Consider the following 20,309-nt stretch of genomic DNA (forward strand, 5'->3'; position numbering starts at 1 on the left):
AACTCTTCGCTCGCATAACCAATTGCTAAATTTGTCCTAGATGAGTACAAATCTGTATTAGTCAATTGTATCCATTATGGGTAACAGTAGAAGAGGAGATCTCTTGTCATCCTACTTCATCAGTAATGCCAACATGGAAACCAGTGTTTAAATTGCCACAGGCTTTCTCTCACTTCAGGAATCATAATTTTCTGAGCAAAAATGTAAATACTTCTGTAGTTCCGAGTCTATTACTGCTAAATTTCCTTGTGAACGATTTCCCCGTCCATTGAGGTTTATTTCTTTTGGTATGTTTATTGTGTTTGGGGGGAGGTGGGGGTGGAGAAGGTTAGTTCTAAGTTAAAATGATCCTCCTGCACACTTTAGTGGAAATGTTTAACTCTGAAGATACTGGTATTTTATTTTCCACCCCCCCCCCCAGATTGAAAGTTTCAGCCGCCTAGGCTTAGTAAATTGCTCTTAACCAGCCACGTAAAACACAGAGGGGTTTTTGTTACCTGTTTTCCATGCACTCCGAGTTTGAGATAATCACTATGAATAGGCATTGAGAATAGCCTTTGCTTATATTTACACCGGAGCGCAAATGCCCACAGGAGTTCCTTCTGCGAATAAATTGTCAAAACAGCCATGAGAGTTTTTGGAAGCAGATTTAAAGATAGCTGATAACCTATGCCTATAAAATGAGTCTCAGCGCACCAGTGGTTTTCCTTCCCACTGAACAAGGAAACTTGAAATATCAGTGTGGGACGTGTAATCCTGGCCTACAGTTACATCACATACAAAAATGCAAAGTACCTACAGTTCTCACATACTTATTACATTACCCTGGAACTGCTTCTGGATTTCCATTTGCTAAGTCTTTTTGGCAAGCCAATAACTGCCTCTTTTATCCTGCCACCCAATAATAATATTTCTCATTTTTTAAATTCCATTATGTAAAATGCTCTAAAGATAGAGGTCTCTCGAACACCTCTTCCATTCTCTCTACAGGGGCTGCTGCTGTGTGCCGGAGAGCAAGCACGCTCCCAGCGTGTGCGTTTGGTCACTAATTGAACACACAGCTCTGCAGGCACTTACAAGATTCCCCACTGATTTTTAGTGCCGAGGTGATATTTTCGGCGTGACAGCTGCACTCTTTCACAAGCCAGCTGTTTAGCAACTGACCTGGTTCAAAAACGTGTCTAATTCACCTCTTACACTGTAGTGGGGGGGGAGAAGAAGAATGCAAAATTTAACGAGCCACGTCTTTCCTTTTAGTGCTCTGGTTTCTGTTCTGAATGTTGCAAATAAGGTTGTGGGAAGGAAAAGAAAAAATACTACATTAACAAAAATACTTGCATCTCATGACGGTACCCCATGTTACACATTCTCACATTCTTGACCCTACGTGAACTCTTTAATTTTACTCATTTCCTTTTTTTTCTTTTTTTTTTTTTTTTTTTTTACTTTGTATGCTATTGCCTTATTCCTTTATTTAACCTTTTAGCATCACCCTGTAATCTCCCAACACAAATATTCTTAACACTCACTTCAAGAAATTAATCCTCAGTTTCTCTCCCTGGAATTTCCCTTGTGTGTGTTTTAGCTCCTCAGGGCAGAAAAGGCAAGTTGCTCTGTGTGTGGAACTACAAATACACAGCTTGGGAACAATGCAAAATGATAAATATAGTTTCAGATTCACAAAGTTCAAGGGCAACAGTGACTCATTCCCTATTCTGAGAACTTTTGCTGCATAGTTCAGGACATCATTCCTCACTCCTACTATGACTAAGCCTAAGAAGTTTCACCCAGTGATTCTTTCCTCTCCCAAAGGTGCAGGTATACTAGAGAATCTTAATTAAAAGATGGATTTTTTTTATTTTTTTTTTACTTTTAAAATAAGCCATAAAAAATGGAGTAAAGATAACATCAGAAATACATCCATTTGCTTGTGAAAAGTGTTAAACCGACTCTGATTTTTTCTTTGATGCAGGTGTTGGACTGGGCTTTCCCACATCTCAAAGAAACCCCCTTTAGCCTTGCCTCTTGAACAGAGCGCTATTACTTGTCTCTCTGGCAATAGAAGACAGGCCATCTGCTCTGCCATTCTGTGCTTCACACAGTATCCCAAGAGAAACAGAAAATTACAAAAAAAATGGTTTCCAACATAGTGCAAAGAAATTTGAAATTGAAATTCCCTATGGCTCTTATTTTGAGTTGGTTACATAACCGGCGGTAACCATAAACCAATGGTTCTCTTTTTAATTTCCGCAGCTATACGCGTACTTTTGTAAGACAAAAATGATGCAAATTTAAGACAACAGGGTTTTTCTGTAAAGAAAAGGAAAAAAAAGCAAGTTTTTAAAATAGGCGTTATTTTTCAAGTATTTCCCTTAAGCTGTACTGTAGCAAAATATTCCCAGTATATGCCTCTAAAAATAATCCGTATTTCAGCGGGTTTTCTTTCTAAAAGGGGCATAGCGGCGTTAATCTTCTAGGAGAAAGGGCTCTGAAAAGCAGGTGGAAAGAGGTCTTCCCAGTTCAAGCACATGCACTGATACCAGCTTTCAGGAAGGTTAAATCCTCCCATCAGATCGGCAGGGCAGATCTCAGATAAGCAGCAGAAATGAAGGATTATCTTGACTACGACATGAACTGTTTACTTTGCTATTTTAAATGGTTATGTTGGCTTCATTTCATGTGTTGCTGGGTAATGCTTTCTAAAAGAGAACTGAGGACCAGACACTCCAGTACTCCTACCGATTCTAACAGCAGTTCCTAAAATTAATATTTTTTTCTTTTGTGAGGCTAACTTGCTGCACATTTGGGTGACATTTTGATACAGATTCAAATGAAAGGTGCTCAGTCACAAGAAATGTTCCCTGTTGGATTGTACAGAGGATACGGAACAGCTTCCTCTGAGCATAGAAGCGTAAGTAGTAGATAAAGTTAGGATTTAATGTAAGAAAATTAAATTTAAAATGTTTAGGCGTAATAGCTTAGAAATCCAACAAGGAGGAAAATATTCAGAGGAATAATTTACCTGGAAGGCAATAGTTGAGGGAGTGACTTCAAGTGACAAGCAATAGCAAAAATTCAAAGTCATCTCCCCCATGTCGTGCATCAATGAGCCCATAGCTCGTTTCTCGTCACTCTCATTCCAGGCAAAGAGGGGCAGCGAGGAATTCATTCAAAAGAAAGCAACAAAAATATTTGGAGGATTTGCCGAGACTGACATGAAGAGACACAAGGGCCTGAGAGACTCCTAGCGTGATTAAGAGACAATATATTGTGTTTTCTACTGTATATGACAAATATACACAAGAGCAAGCAAATAATAGAAGTAGCTTAATTGAGGATGGTCGGCAAAGTCTGGCACAATTTTTTCCTCATTATTTGTTAACCCATTTCCTGTCATCTTCGCCAGCGAGACAGAACCATTGTTCCTCCTGCACGTTATCAGTTACAGCACTCTTCAGATGCAAAATTCTTTCCTCATCAGAACGTTCACCTCCAAAAGCCAACAGCTGACCTACCAGAGAAACATCCCCTGCTGCATCCAGCACACTGCATATTATTTGTGCTACAACATACTTAAATAATTGCGTTACAAAACCCATGTGTTCCACACACGATCATATTCAGTGCTTAATTCTGATGACACCTGCTGAACTGCAGTCCAGGTCTTCATACCACAGCAACCCAGGGAGTGGATGCAAACTTGGATCTTCTCTTTGCGTTCCTGATCCTCAAATATTAGCCTTGGTAACCTTGTGCTAGCAGCAAATAGAAACAAGGGACAATATCACCTGGCTGCTCCATTGTATCCCGGATGTCTGCACTGAGCCTGCAGGAGAGACCCCAGGAGCAGAAGAACAGGCTGCTCGGGTGGGCCCATAAACTCACACCTAGACGCTTTTGAGAACAGACATGTAAAATTGCCGCCTGCCTTTAAGCAAAGGTCAGAGCACTTAGGCTGACCACAAGCTGGCTTGGCACATACGAAGCTGTGCAGTGCCGGGCGGTCGCTGGCTGACCAGTAACATCTGTACGTGCCACCCCATCCCTGAAGCGATGGAGGTGACGGCGCGCTGTAGCCACACCTTGTCCCGAGTTGGTTGCTTTCAGCTCTGAATTCTAGCACTTTACAAAAAGGCACTTGGAGAGATGCAGTCTTTCAGGCAAAACCACAAGTGCATCCCATTTCACATTCTTATGTAGAAAAACCCTCTCTCACACAGCTTGTTTTGCCCTTTCACGAATTGAGGTTAAAATTACTTGTAGCCATGTAGAAGCTTAAGCCTACAAGGACACCCAGGCTTAGGAGCAGGGCTACCCATCCTGGAGGAAAACAAAACAAAACAAGTTAAAATCAAGCAAGCAAAACAAGCAATCAGTCTGTAATGGAAACTGTCTCATCATAAGTGGTAATCCAAATAGTTTAAAAGTTTCCAACCTCCAGACGGCTCCTCTGCAGCACATAAAAACCACCGTGAGTGCAGAGAACAATGCTAGCACCAACAAAACCCCAGCACTTCTGAAATGGCAAACTCATCAGCAAAACCCACATGTTTCTTTCTGCCCTGATATTTTTGGCACCTTCTCATTTCTGTTGCCCCACTGAGGGGAGAGGAACGGACACTTCAGGCAATTTAGGGCTCAGCCTTCCTTTGCAACCACCAGGAGCTGCGAGTCTCCTTGCAAGTTGCAAGACTGTTTAAGTCTTCTGTTGACTTAAAAACAACCAGTCCCATAAAGACTAATGAGAAAACATCCAATGTTTTTTAATTCTTGAAGAATGTAACCTTGAAGGAAGATATCTCTCCCCCCCCGCCATGTAATTCTCTCTTTATAAACACCTAACCTTCTTAAGGAGGTGAAAGGAAGGAGGCAAGGAAGCATAGCAACGCAGAAACTCTTGGTACCAGTGGGCGAGCTGACGTGTTGCTGGTGACTGCGGACACGTTACCAGCAGCGCTTCCAGTAGCACACACTGTACCATCACACTCCAAGGGTATTTAATATTTAGACAAGGACTTTTGAACAGTTCCACCACAGTAGGCCAGCGGGGACTCAAGATTTGCAAAACCGAATTGAAAGATTTAAGAGAATGGAGCAATCCAGGTTGTAAATTAGCCTGGATTAAGCAGGTATTTTTTGCTAATAACTAGTTTAGTGCTTAAATGTGTGTATGTTCATCCTAACTTCCAAGAAGACAAACATTCAACATTCTTGTAAGGTATTTTTAGTGCATTTGAAACACTTCTGAAAGCACAAATTTTGTGTTTTTTAGTGTTAACTGCCATCACAGAACACCTTCACATCATCTTTAACTGCTCCGTAATGGTCCATCTTTTCAGGCAGGGATTGAAACCCTCTCACTGAAGCGAGGAGTTGACAGAAAAAACACAGAAGAACAGAATCTCTACTTTTTAAATAGTATTTTTAGCCCGCAGCATAGTTTCCATAGCAGTATTAGACCAAATTATGTGGGCTTCTGCCTTGACTGACTGGCTTGTGCTGTTGAAATTTGGAATGTTTCTAACATTACATCTGGGGGCAAAGTCACCCATTCCCACGCACATGCCGTGGCTTGTCACCGCCTCACTTGTTCTGAGACAATTATTGAATTGGGTCACGCTGTAAAATGCGTGAGCGAAACAACCTGGGTTAAAAATCGATGAGTGATAATTCTCCTGTCTGAGAAAGAGGAGTCTCACATAATAAATCTGTGAAACAGGTCTCGAGGAGCTTGATTTACACCTGCCATAGGGTGGCTCAAAGGAAGAGCGGTGGCCAAGAAATTCTGATAATTTTGTTTCTCTCTGTATGCTCGGCCTTGTACCACAGGAAAGGGATGTTGTTGGACAACAGACTTCACAGCCTTCCTGTCACAGGCAATTTTTAAACGATGACCAAGTGGCCTGGATATTTTGAATATTTAGATAAAATTTCTCCTGGTTGCTTGGTCAACAAACAGGACTTCAGACAATTAGATATCCTTATAACAGAGCATGAAGCCAAACCAGTTGTCTGTCTGGATGATATGGTTATATTGATTTTAGGAGGAAATACAAGCAATTCTGGAATTACTAGAAAATCCCTTATTCTGTCACATTATTGCACACAAAGTAACCTTCTAATACCCTACAGCAATCACTCAGGACATCATGGGCCTAATTTGAGAACAAATCTAATAGACCCTACCAGTAGTCCATTTGATATGATTATTATTTTTTTGTCTTCAGGCTCTTTGCTATATGTGCTGCATTAGACTAAACTCCCATTAGACACCTGAGGATTGGCTCTGAGCAACAAGACCAGAACCAAGCTGCGGTAGGGAGGATATTTTGTGCTAAAAGGACTTAAATAGAAAAAATGAAAAATGAACTCATGTCGAGTATTTTGGGCCAGAAGGCATGCAGAACAGACACATGTAGTTATTCACATATCTATGGTTAAGAAAACATCAGCCAGCCACCTTTCTGTTTCCTCCTCAGCTTTGACTTACTGCATCGTATCTACAGCAGAATTACAAACTGAAGATCAGGCACGTGTCTTCCTATCCTTCGTGTTTAATCAAGAAGCTACATCTGTTTTATTTCTTGGACTTTCATTATGTGTATTCTGATGCTGTTCTTTTATTTATTCAGTTTATCTCACCTTCTACATTTCTGTAACTTTTTCGTCTGGTTATCTGCCTTCTAAGTTGTATCTCTTTGTCTTTCGATTGATATACTTTAATAGACAAAGCATGATCTAAAAAAAATAGTTTAAATAGTGACTCATTCTTGTTTTGCTTTACCTATTAGTTACATTGTTTGATATGTCAACATATTTTATTAATACTAAAGGTGAGATGCAGAGTTGAAAACGCACAAGCAGTAGAATGTATTGCCTCTTTATACAGCAGTATGATTGAAGAGAAAGGTAATAACTGCTCAGTGTGGCTTACTTAATCTACCTTGGTGTAAAGCCAAATAAAGTCTACCCTTTGAAATAAAAAGTAATTCTTAAACTACCAGTAGTTGTTAATGATTACTAGAACTGGAAAGAATCAATCAAAATCCACATGCTAGTGAGTAATAATCTTTTACAAACATCCTGAACATAGAGATTATACCCTTTATTTTAACAGCTAACAGGCAAAAGGTTAATTTGCATCTCAATAGTAATTTGTATATCGAGAACCATTGACTTCATAAGTTAATGAACTGATACATCCACCAGCTCTGTACAATGACCCTGTGCTTTAGGGAAAGCTGAGGGATGTGTGTGGTGGAACGCTGCTGATCGTTTCCCAAGGATCTGGCCCAGTTCTGTATGCCCGGTGCAGCCCAGCTGAATGGCATTCAGCTCTGCTCAGGATTACCAGCAGCTTAAGCGATTGTTTGGAAAAACCATGAGGAACAGTGCTCTTCCCACGTAGTAGTTCTAAAAAAAGATTGCTAGCATTTTTTTTGCATCCCTGAATAGATTGCACACAAATGGTTCCAATGCCGTCTTTGAAACATTGCAGGGAAGAGAAAAAGAATGAGCACCTTTTAATAGTGCTACACCTGTGCTTTCTTGCCTGCTTATTTCTGTCCCCTGTAAAGTTCTAATGTTTAGGTGACAGTTATTGGGAGGCTGGACTTACATCTTAAAAATTGGAAGAGCATTGCACGCATGAGATGAAGGGTAGAAGCAGCGTAGTCACCGGATGGCTGTCACCCAGACAGACGGTCGTGAGCCTGCCGAGTACTGCTGAAACTCAACGCTGGGAATTTAGTGCTCCAAAAAGAGCAGCAGGAGAGCAGACTGGCTTCGGCTCGTCCGTAGCAGGACAAAGCTAGTTTCTCTGCACCTCCGTTACCTACTGGTCTTCTGAGTTCAAGGACATGGGTAATAGGCAGCTGTGCCCTGGAAGTTACAGGTGCAACCTTTGAATGCGTGTTTCAGAGTTCACATATAAAGTCAGGCTGCTTATTCCGGCTGGAACTCGAACTGCTTAACCTTCAACTCTCAGAGGCTTTCAGATCAGAGCTGCAAATGGATGGAGAAGATTATTTCCAAACAGTCTGGCAGCCTGTTACACATTATCTCAAGGCAGAGGGACGTCGGGGCGCACTGTCTCGAGCGGAAAGGGATGTTCTAGGAAACAGTCAGTCCACTGCGTCGTGGCTTGCATGTGTGCAAAGGTCTGTTAAAAGACCGTGTGATGCCCAGAAAGACAGGTCCTTTGCATAAATGCCGCCTTCAAGAGGCTGTAGGAGATGCTAGGCTTCCGCTGAAGACAGTAGGAGAGCTATGGGTTGAAATCTTAGAATTGGGCTGCACGAGAATAAAACTATTCTTAACTACTTGACTCTTCCTCCCTAAAGAGTTACTTACTTTTTTACCATATAACAATAGAGTGAAGAGAGGAGACAAGCGATGAGGAATGATGTTACCGGTAACCATGAGGTACATAGCATTTTTAACAAAGCTAATTACTTTTAGTTTTATGCAAAAAACCTGTGATCTATGTTCCATAAGTGATCCTATAGAGATGAACTATGTCATATTCTACTAAAAAAAAATAAATTCTGAATTCTCTAAGTGCAAGCTTACACAGAAGAGTGAGCATTTAAAGAGGTATTTTTCACTAAACAAATAATCTGTTTACTCTCACTGTTGTGAACCTTTTCAGTTTTTACTCACATTAGTGCAGCTGACTGAACGTATCTTTGCATGGGAAAGGTTTATTTCCGTAGCGTTTTATGCATCCCCAGTAGAATTGGCTACAACGCAGGCACATTTTAGCGGCACCGCCAATCTGTTCAGCTTTTGTGCGACATGAGGCAGCGCTCGGGAGACACAGCCCGTCGGTGCCCTGCGTGCGGCCCCAAACATCGGGGAAAAACGGCCTTCCAGAGCTGGGGCTGGCGTTGCGAGCAAGCAGGAGGAGAAATTGTTTAGCAAATAGCCAAACACAGAGGCAAGCTTATAATTTTTATAATTGTCTTTCAGGTCTAAACCTCGCTTAAAGCAGCTGTTCTGAGAAAAAAAACAAAGCAAAAAGATAAAGCCCTTTCTGCCATACGGAAGTTCATCTTTCATGAAACCTGGAGGAGCAGATGTTACTGTGTTCCCAGGCAAGTAAAATCTGGAAGGAAATGAACACTATTATCCAGGAAATGGAAGTGATTGGAAGCAGCTGTAAGCTGGAGCCCGCTGGCTCTCCCTGGCAAGTCCAGCAGCTGTTGCTCGTCCCTGCAAAGTGGGGCTTCAGTGAATTAAAGGATTCATTTTACAGTTTTCAGGGGACACCCCAGGAAGGCTGGCTGCTAGCATACTTGAACATTAGTTCAGGGAAAGCGCAGATGCTGTCCTAATCTCGTGTGGAAGCCACAATAGGGTGCAAACTCCGTGTTACACAACAGGGTCCTTTCCCTGACTCAGTGGAAAGGATTTCCTGGATGCCCACGGCGGAGCTCGGCTGGACGCAGGGAGGATACGCCAGCGAGTGGGAGCGTGGCTCAGTCAGTTACACCACGGACATGACCTATCGCAGAGCTTGAAATAAGAGTTACTGGCACTTTTCCATGCTTCTGGGCAGCCTTCCCGCATACAGGACCGACATGCTCGCTGCAAATCCATGCAGCTATTTGACTCTAAACCCCAAGGATTAAAACAGACCCATGCGAGGCTTCCCCTCCGCTTTCTCAGGTGAGCACAGCCAGAGTCCACATACCTGTGCCTGGCTCCTCCTCACCACAAAAACATCCTTCCTCGCCGCTGCCAGAGAAGAGTGCTGCGATCTCTCTCACCTCACAGCCATCTTCAGCAGCCTGGCCAACGGCCGTCAGCACTTCCGAGGAGCTGAAAATAAATGAAGTGGGGGCTTTCAGCAATCTGATAATGCTGCAACTGCACAAAGCAAGCTTTCCCTGCCCCGGTAAAGATGCACGATAAAAGAGGCTACGCTACTATAGCTGTAGCAACACAAATGCAACGTCTTGTGTCTGGAAAGCATTTGCAATAATATGGGTGGCGTTACTAACCACTTGCATTTTTGGATATGCTAAATCATCCCAACAGCTCTCACACAGGGCAAGTGAAAGAGATCCTTTTTTGTTCAGCTGGAGGTGAACGTGTCCCCCGCCACGCGTTTATTTCAATACTCAAGCCCTACTGAGAGGACTAACAGGGGTCAAGTAGCCTCATCAGCTGCTTTGGGACATGCAGGCGACATCAGCCACGGCATTGAAAAGGCTGCACGACAATAACAATGAAAGCACGAGTTGTCTTGAGCAAGCTCGGCCATGCTCTCCAACTGGCTCTGAGCCCCAGCTCAGAAGGTCACATAGCTGACATATCATCCTGTGAGTCATCCCCTGATACTGCCTGTGTCCGGCATAACTCATGTGGTTTGGCAGCATCAAAGGAGGTTCCTTCTCCTTTCTTGCTGCCCAGAGTCAATGTTGCCCTACAGAACATACAAGACAGTGAAGCCACCCGAAGACATACATACGGCAACTTGACCATCTTGTTAGTTGTCATCACCAGACAAGATTTATACCACAAACGTTACTTGCAAAGTTGTCTAGATGGAGAAGTATGTATCAACACAGCCAAAATACACCTAGCTACACCAAAAATAAAGGTTTACAGCCCAGGTAAACTAGCTGACCTATATTCTCTGAAGTCCCTGCTTAAATAGCAGAACGTGTACAGATCTTAGCCAGACTTAAACAACAGACATTCACAAAACACTAGGACAGATGCATGGTCTACACAGCACTGTGGAGTCAGGCCCATTAGGTAATGCAGCTTTCATTCACGGCCTGCACCATTACACCCTCTGAATCTATTCCCCAACCAGGCAGTCAAAGCACTGGAGACATGACTGGCACCCTGACAGCGCTAGGATATTGCCGAGCATCACGCCATCAGATGGGTGCCTGGTCAAAGCCACCATTCTCCTGCAAAACCACCATTTCGCTCAGGCTGGCAGGTAGAGGAGCTAAAGGCACAGCCTGCAGCAGCTGGCTGGAGTCAGCTGGGAAAGCGGGCGCTGAAGACGCGCATAGAAGTGATGGGGTGCATTACTCCCAGCGAAAGGCAGGCAGTAAGCTCGGATGCAGTAAATCTTCTGGCAGGAGATGGAGCAGAGGGGGTTCATGAGCAAGGGAAGAAGAAAACAACAAAAAAGAAACCATGCGAGTACATGTGAAAATTATAGTCCTTAGACTAAAGTCAGGCCTGAGCCCCCTGGATTTTGACTAAACTTAAACATGAAAAAAATGCATACACCAGAGGGAAGACATGCTGTTTCAAGAACAAGGTCATGGAACTGACAGATGAAAGAAGCAGAAGTGAGGTGAGATAGGAGTCCCCCCAGCTTGCCAGGTGTGACTCCATCCCTTCCAGACAGGCACTGCCAGTTAACCTGGAGGAACAGATGCCACGTCTGAAAGGAAAACTGCTTCGCTGGACTGTGCAACAGCACCCAGCATGTAATTTATCAATGTAATGACAATTAAAGGATTATGTTAATAGGCAGGTAGCTATAATGAGAATACAGTGACACAGATCATGCACAGTACATCCTTCTAGATGCAAAAAGGAATAGCCACGGTGGTTGAGCAGTCTGTTGACCATACAGACAGACGTTTAAGGTGAGTGCTCAAAAAAACAATTTTTTCATGAAGAGCAGAGCAAGCGATAGTCTTACATTTTTTTTGTGCCAGGGTAAAGTGTTGGTTTTCCACAGTATCAGGTTCTGATGACCACCAGCTCAAGAATAGCTGGGATTTATCTTCTGCAGTGAAAGAAAATACATCATACGTTTCAACTTTAGCTAAAAACCATCATCCCATAATGCTCGATAAAGTGCTGCAAAATGCTTGTCCCTTGCCATTGCAGAGGTCACACGTGCCTACAAAGGCTGTGCTGAGCCAAGAGAGATGCTCGGCCATGAGGTTACTGGATGTAGTGCCCAGGACGTGCTGCGCTGACTCTGGTCAGTTTTGAGGCCTGTTGCGGGACCAGCGGTACCAGCAAGACCTCAGCAGCTACTTTTGACCATCCTCACTATCAGGTTAGTGCTGCAAGCAGCAGCAGTGCTACCTGCTAAGTGCTTTCCAAGCATTTAGAGACCACCACATCGAGGAGCTCACAGCCTGAGACGTTTAGTATTTCTGGTGGATGCCAGAGGCACATCGTCTGTTTTTCGCCAGCAATGCAGGTAGCAGATCCCAGCCCACACAGCCATGATGCTTCAGATGACAGCACAAGCGATTGCCACCATCACCCCAGCAGTCACTGCTGTTTGGAAGAGCACAATTTGAGTGGAAAATCAGCCCAGACAAGCCCATGAATCAAAGCCAAGTCATACTGTACACCTAGAACAAGACATCTGTATGACTATGTGCACTCCAAAAAGCTACATTATGCATTTAGGAAAAGACACCAGGTGAAGAAGAGTGGCTAGGAAGAGCACACACAAAATCACAGGTTAGAAAAAAGATGCTCAAGAATACTCTTCTCACCGCTGTAATATTTAGAATCATAGAATGGCTTGAGCTGGAAGGGACCTTGAAGACCATCTAGTTCCAACCCCCCTGCCATGGGCAGGGACACCTCCCACCAGACCAGGCTGCTCAAAGCCTCATCCAGCCTGGCCTTGAACACTTCCAGGGATGGGGCATCCACAACTTCCCTGGGCAACCTGTTCCAGTGTCTCACCACCCTCAGAATAACAAATTTCTTCCTAATATCTAATCTAAATCTTCCCTCTTTCAGTTTAAAACTGTTACCCTTCATCCTGTCGCTACACTCCCTGATCAAGAGTCCCTCCCCATCTTTCCTGTTGCCCCCCTTTAAGTACTGAAAGGCTGCTATAAGGTCTTCCCAGACCATTCTCTTCTCCAGGCTGAACAACCCCAACTCTTTCAGCCTGTCTTTATAGCAGAGGTGCTCCAGCCCCCTGATCATATTTGTGGCCCTCCTCTGGACTCGCTCCGACAGGTCTGTGGCCTCTTATGTTGGGGGCCCCAGAGCTGGATGCAGTACTCCAGGTGGGGTCTCACAAGAGCAGAGTAGAGGGGGAGAATCACCTCCCTCAACGGGCTGGCCACACTTCTTTTGATGCAGCCCAGGTTGGCCTTCTGGGCTGAGAGTGCACATTGCCGACTCATGTTGAGCTTCTCAACCAACATCCCCAAGTTCTTCTCCTCAGAGCTGCTCTCAAATCCATTCTCCACCCAGCCTGTATTTGTGCTTGGGATTGCCCTGAAGCAAGAAATTTCAAGCAGCAAAACTGAGGGTTTTAAGCAAGCCTCATACAAAAGAGCTTATACGCTGTTTCCCAAACTATGTGCTAAAGTTACTCATTAGCAGTTCACATTCAGACACGGGGACATTCGCGGCAGGAATGTATGTTTGTTTTTATTTTCTCAGAAGCATGTAGCTTACATCTGAGGAACATCAATTATTAACTGCAGCCTGAGATGGAAGTGTACAGGCTTAACGTTCCTGAGGGACAGGTACCTCATCATGTTTCTAGATCTGACAGGTTCCAGTGTGGTTTGCTCCCATGTGGGAGGTCAAATTCTGGCACACAGTGAAGCAGTCCCACTGGGAGAAAGGACACCGTACTGGTGCTGTTGGGGCCAGGCTCTTTTCAGTGGTGCCCGCGGACAGGACAAGAGGTAATGGGCACAAACTGGAGCACAGGAAGTTCCACCTAAACATGAGGAGGAACTTCTTTACTTTGAGGGTGGCAGAGCACTGGCACAGGCTGCCCAGAGAGGTGGTGGAGTCTCCATCTCTGGAGACATTCAAAACCCTCCTGGACGCGTTCCTGTGCAACCTGCTCGAGGTGACCCTGCTCTGGCAGGGGGGTTGGACTAGATGATCTCCAGAGGTCCCTTCCAACCCCTGTCATTCTGTGATTCTGTACTAAGTACTGATGGAGATAAGATAGGGACTGATTTAATTTAAATTCAAGTTTTTACAGTGTTAATAGAGACAATGTTGTGAAAAAGGATTTATTATTCTGAATTATTGCTAGGGCTTAGGTTTTGCTAAAACCTGTTAAGAGTTGTTGGCAAGGTGCAATGTTCCTGCACCCATGCTCAGTGGGTGATGCTTCAGACCCCTACAGAGCCACTTATATAGGTACGTATTTAATGTGGGGAAACGTCCTTGTGCTTCTAAAGACTGCTCTTGAAGTGTAAGTTTAAGCCCATTCATCAGACCTAATTGAGCTCTTGGATATCAGATGTTTCTGCAGAAATAAAGTTTTTACGTGCATGGCAGCATATACACACATTTACCACTTTATACTGTAGATCCTTTAGTGAGGGGAGCTGTAGCTTTCATTTAATAACGCCAGCTTTTTATCATTACCCCCTAAAAATTATCCCAGCTTTATGGCTACGTGACAGATTAACCTCACCCATACCTCGTAACAGCAGTGACAGCAGGTGATAATGCGAGCGCTCTCACAAGCGGGTTTCACGTGTTACACGGCCACTTGCCCTCAAAGTGTATTCTGGAGTTGAACCTGCTCCCAAAAAAAGTCATAACCAGGTTCAGAGCACCTCTGATGATCTGCACTAAATACCTTCCTCAGAGGTACCTCTCCCCTTCAGGGAGGATCCGCTTAATTCCAAAGCGGAGGGGCTGATCAAGCTCAATTCCCAAAGCACTGGGAGGTCTCTGCCCTGCTCTGGGGTCTTCAAAGTCGGGCTCAACACCAGGTAAGATCAGGTGAAGCTCTTCTGTTGGACAACAATCCACGCACGGCAAGCTGGCGGTGGTTTCTCAGTTTTGGCCCTTCTTTTCTAAAACGAGCATGGGAACTTCCCCACATCTGCTCATTTGCAAATTCAGCTTCTGCCTGACGGCACGTTTTACTAGCCTGCGATTGCAGCACTGGAGGAAGCCCCAGCAGAGCTGGGGGCTGGAGTAGCACCAGGATGCTCTGCTCTGGGAGACTGCCTCATGTACAAAGACGACCTTATTCTCTCCCGCCAAGGCTGTGTTTCATCCCGCTCCACCCCAGCGAGCCCTCTGCAACCGCTGCCTTGCAGCCGAGACGCCAAAACCCAGGGGAGTCACATGGCTGCCCGGCAGACGTTAGCAGATCTATTTAAATTGATTATACTGCCAACAGAACTGGTGCTGTCAATGCCTAGTCACATTAAGGCTTCAGGAACATTTCATAACCACTTACCCTTTTAATTAAAAAAATGTACTACCTTTGTTGCTGAGCCAGCAGTCTTTGCTGTCTCTCTAGCACCACGTTTACTCAGGAAGGGACCCATGGCACAAGAAGAGGACCTGTCAGCCCTATTTCACTTCCCGAAACCTGGGGGGCTGCTCGGGCATGTCTGCAGATGGATGAGGCTCTTAGGGACGGCAGCATGAATGATCTGCCCTAGGAGTCAGAAAGGACAGCTCGGGCTCGGGGACGGGGTGGCAACCAGGAGCTGAAGCCAGGAATATTTCCTAAACCGGGGGAAGGAGATCTCTCCAGTCAGCTGAAAGCGCCTGGTAGTCCAGAAGGTGTTTATAGCTTCCAGCTGAGGAAAAGTCAGCTGAAGTTCCAGCCTGCAATAGAGACTCTCCGCACTAGCTGTTACAAAGGAGGCTCCTGTTCAGGCAAACTTATGGATGTTTCTTCAGCGTGACTGCGCACACGGCTCTTGAGGAGGAAGCCGGTGGCCTCCTTCACGCTGAAGCTTCGCAAAGTTATTTGAAGGAGCGTCGTTTTTCTGGCCATCCCTGCAGCCTCCTTTCTGACACATCACCACTTGGCTTTATGGATTTCTCTGCCGAGGAGAGGCTGGCCGGGGAACGGCGCTTTCTGGCAGTTCCCTTATAAGGCAAAGCTCCGGGCTCAGCTGGGTTTAGCTATTCCCTTAGTTTTTAGTCTTCATTGCAAAATCAGAGCTGCACTCTGGTATCCATCGTACCAGTATCAAACCAGAAAGGTAAAAACAGAATTCCTCTTTTTTCTTTTGCTAAATGCTGGCTGACTTTCCCATTTAAAAAAAACCCCAAACACCCATCCCCCCCCCCCCCAAAAAAAAAAACAACCCAAAACCCAAAACCAAACCAGCCCAGAGGAATTGTAACGCTGGTCCAATTGGCTTTGCCCACCAACAATAGCCTGTAAACTCTTCAGCACTTGTCTCTTTATCGTATGTTCATATAGTGCTTAACTCTACAGAGCTCTGCCCCTCGCCCCTGATCCCTGGGCATCACCGCCATCCAAGCATTACAGAAAACAGGGAAAGCCTCATCAAACAATGCCCTGCGATGACTTGAGTTACCAGGAGACTGGGCTGGGCCCTTACTCATCCCTCCCAGGAGCCCTCTCACAAAGGGTACCAGAGAATGGGGAGTAACATACGCACCAGCCCAACTAACTCCCTTTTGAGCTTTTAGCCAAAAAAACAGCTATTGTCTCAAGTCCAGGGTCTGCAAAGCAATTTAAAGATGACAAGCACTTCAGTTACTGCAGCAGCAATACTGAGAAGCAAAAGGAAGGGACAGAAGACTACTCAGACAGCGGGTACATATATATTTATGCTGCACTCAAGTTGGAAGCCAGGTTTAAGCCTGAATGTGTTCGTGCTTGAACAGATAAGGCTCAGCCCAAATCTCTTGATTCCTAAATTTTCAAAGGAGCTGCAGAGATGCAAGTTTGTACTTAGTTCTGCACGTGATTATGGTGGACAGGGTAAAGTTACTCTGTGTCAACCATCCTAACCCACAAAGTCTTAACAATTAACACCTCACTGGTGTGTAAAGTTGATTAAACATTTGCATTTCTTTCTTAAAGAAAATCTGTTTTCTTTAAGAGATCCAGTTTCGGGCGTGGATTCAATGAGCTATTGAAGCAAGGTAACAGAGAAGATGATAATCTGCAGCAGACAGGGCAGCTGAGGATAGCAATCCAGTGGCCAAGAGTATCTTTAGCCTTCAGCCCTCTCTGCCTAAGCAGCAGCAATTACTTTGGGATAGCAAACTAACAGGATTTATCATTTATTTGTAAATGATTAGCAATATCCCCATTGATTTTTCTGGAGGCCTGCAATTGTTCTGCTTAAAAGTTGACAACTTGAGCTACAAACGCACATCACCCTGCTCCGTGAGGCAACTGAAGGGAGCCTTTGTGCACTCCTTAGCTTGGAGATGACTCACTTCCAAAGTTGAAATGCCATTATTTACATGGTGGTTTCTCAAACCTCAAGAGCATTCAGTTGGAATAATGTCATGGCAGGGGGGGAAAAAAAAAAAAAAAAAAAAAAAAAAGTCTTGTTAGCTGAAGGGACAAGCTGAAATTCATCACCTTGCAGCTGCTGCCCCCTTTATTTGTTCCCGTTCTGGTGGAACATCATCTCACTAAGTGCTGTTTCCTGATGAGCACTTTGCAAAAACGGTGCGTAACAGACTCTCCCTCCAGAGCCCCGTGGGCTTTTTTCCTCCCCAGCAAAATATCTGCAGAGAGAGGAGGCCGCACCGTCCATCCGTGCCTGGTTGGAAGAGGAGGGCTGTCTCCCCGCGCTCCGGCAGCATGTGAGCCCTGCTGAACGAGTGCCTGGACACGTGCAGAGTCAATGGGGGATTTACCGCTCCACCCAAAATTAATCTCATAATAATCCAAGGTATTTGTGCATCATCATGCACTTCGCTGTAGATAACAAGCGGGGTTACTGTGTTACAGGAGGCTGGTCTATCAGGAAAGGCCCGTCGTATCTCCCACTGCTTTCATAGCTTATCTTACAAATACTATTGCGGAAATCGGAACAAAGACCAGGACATCATAAAAGCTACTGGAGGACAACAAAAATATTTTTGACTGTAGGTTTGTAGTGCAAGGAGAAGAGTTGTGGTGCACTGTTGTTTTTTTTTTTTTTCCTTGTTTACTTCCTTATGTAGTACCACCACACATACCACAGTGACGGCTTAATCCAAAATAGCATTTTTTTTGTCTGTGTATGAGAGAAGGAGAAGAACTAAGAAACAATCATGCTGTAAAAACAATGCAAACTGGATACGGAGAAACAAGAAATGTTTTTGTTTCTTCTCCAAAGTCATTAAGCAAAATAAAATAAAACCTGTTACAACTAAATTAAACTTGTTCTGAGCCAATCTCCCTGTTTCCTCCTGCGCCTGCCATATCCAAGCTACTTCTCCATTTAGCAGCACAAGGCACAGCCCTTCCCTACTGTCACAGCAAAATCAGCCCAGGCTTTTCACAAAGTTTGAGAACCGGCACATTATCAGGCGTGGTCACTGACAGGGATCTTTCATCACGAAAAACAAACCAACCAACCAACCAAAAAAAAAACAACCCTCAACCCTAAAAAAAAAAAAAAGTATCAGCCCCAGCATTTTCCTCATGCCACTGCCATTAATTATGCAAAGCAATAACATTACTGTGCAAACATCCCAACTATATCGGGCACTTCCCTGCTACCCTTCCCCGCAGTGGCTGTTTGCTTTGCAAGTGCTGCAGGGCAAAGATCCGTCTTCCAAGGCTTTGAAGTTCTTAGCACGCCACTGGCACCGTATAAAAGTATCATAAAATATACACAGGCATATATCTGCGTGGATTATTATTATTGAGGATGTTGCTATATTTGCCGTTTATTTGACCATGAGGCAGCTATCTTACTCCGATTTATTATAAGCTCATTATAGGTTTATACAAAAAATGCAAGCGATTAATTATTTCCCCGACAAATATAATCTACGAGAAGTAAGATAGAAAGTGCGTCATTTTCCAGGACGGGTCTAGGAGAGCCATGGGAGCTGATGAGAAAAGCTGTCCAGAAGCACAACCTAGAGGTGTGAACTGATAACTGCACTTCGGGCTGCAGGGCTCGAACCGAGCTCATGGAAAACCAGTTTGTTCCCGAAGGTAAAGCCCTCCTTACAGGATAAAAACGGGTTACGGATGCCAAGGGAATAGAAGCTCCGTGGTTCCCAGGGCCCAGCATCCAACCATACCCTCGCAAGAGTGAAGGCCTGACGCTTACCCAGTCTGGGGAAGGGGCTGGAAGAGGATTTCCAAACCGGTTATGTAGATGAGCACGGGGTACTGACAAAAAGGGTGAATGAAAACTGAAGCATCATATTAATGATGATTTTTCCTTTAAGCTCTTTTCCAATGAGAGTGAGTTAGGCACCATAATTTGTAATATCACCTCCTTCTCCAACAAGTCAGAAAAACTTGGAGTCCCCACAAGCGTTATTTACACCAGGTATAAAGAGGATAAATGGCAAAAAGAAACATGGCTTACCTCCAGGTGAGGCTCCTGGTCTTCGGGGAGCTTCCCGAGTAGCTCTACATGCAGCCTGCTCGTGCTACTGGATACCCCTTCTGTCTCCGTCCCCTTTCCCACAGTGATTTCACAGGGAGAAGTCCAAACTTCATATTCCTGCATGTCCATGACATCGCTTTTATTACCAGGCAACATCAAGAACCCAGTAGCTTCCCCCAGTCCTGCCAGCGTACCCAGGACCAAGAAGCTCAGGCACGACCCTGGCGAGGTGCTACAGCCAGGGAACCTGGGGGCTGTCGGGCACCCACCTGTCACGGGCAGGGCTATGCAGGTACCAGCTTGCCATGGTTACCCAAATCATGGGTGGAGGAAGAAGAGAGACCCTGGTAGGTGCTAATGCTCAGCCAGCTGTGCTCCTGCCTGTGCTCCCTGGGGGTCATGCACCAGAAACAAGGGGTCTTTTTCAGTTCCCCCCTCCCCAGGCAGCTCTCTCTCCAGCAGTCTTATGACTCCCAAATATAAAAAAATTGCAGTATGTCTCTCGAAAAAGGCAGGTGTTCACCCACTCCAGAACTAATGAACAAGGGTGTCTCTGGTCTGGCATCTCTAAAAAAAGCTTGATTTTCAGCTGCATAGCAATTTTTCAAAATTGGCTCCGCTTGAGAGCTTTCAAATGGGCTGGCCAAAGACCACCTACAACTCTTCAAAACACCAGCCTCAATATTTGCCCTGTGAAGGCCAGATACAATTTGAAGCCACTTACTGCTCCCAGGTAATTCAGTCATACTGTTAACAGCAGCGGGTCTGCGTGCGGAAATCGACTGGGCTAGCTACTTCTGAATCACTGCAGACATTTTATTCAGGGATAAAGGGAGCATTATTGCCTTCATCCTTGTTTTTTTCCTTTTTTTTTTTTTTGTCTTTTGGGTGGAAAGTCATATGGAGGCAATCATCACACGGGCATCTGGGAGAGATTCCAGAGCAGAATCAAAGAACAGGTTTTTTTCCTCTGTTGCTATTCCAGTAATTTTCTTCATGTGGAAAAATCCTGAGAACAGTTGA

This window comes from Chroicocephalus ridibundus, chromosome 7 (genome assembly GCF_963924245.1).
Source record: "Chroicocephalus ridibundus chromosome 7, bChrRid1.1, whole genome shotgun sequence".
NCBI classification, from domain to species: Eukaryota; Metazoa; Chordata; class Aves; order Charadriiformes; family Laridae; genus Chroicocephalus; species Chroicocephalus ridibundus.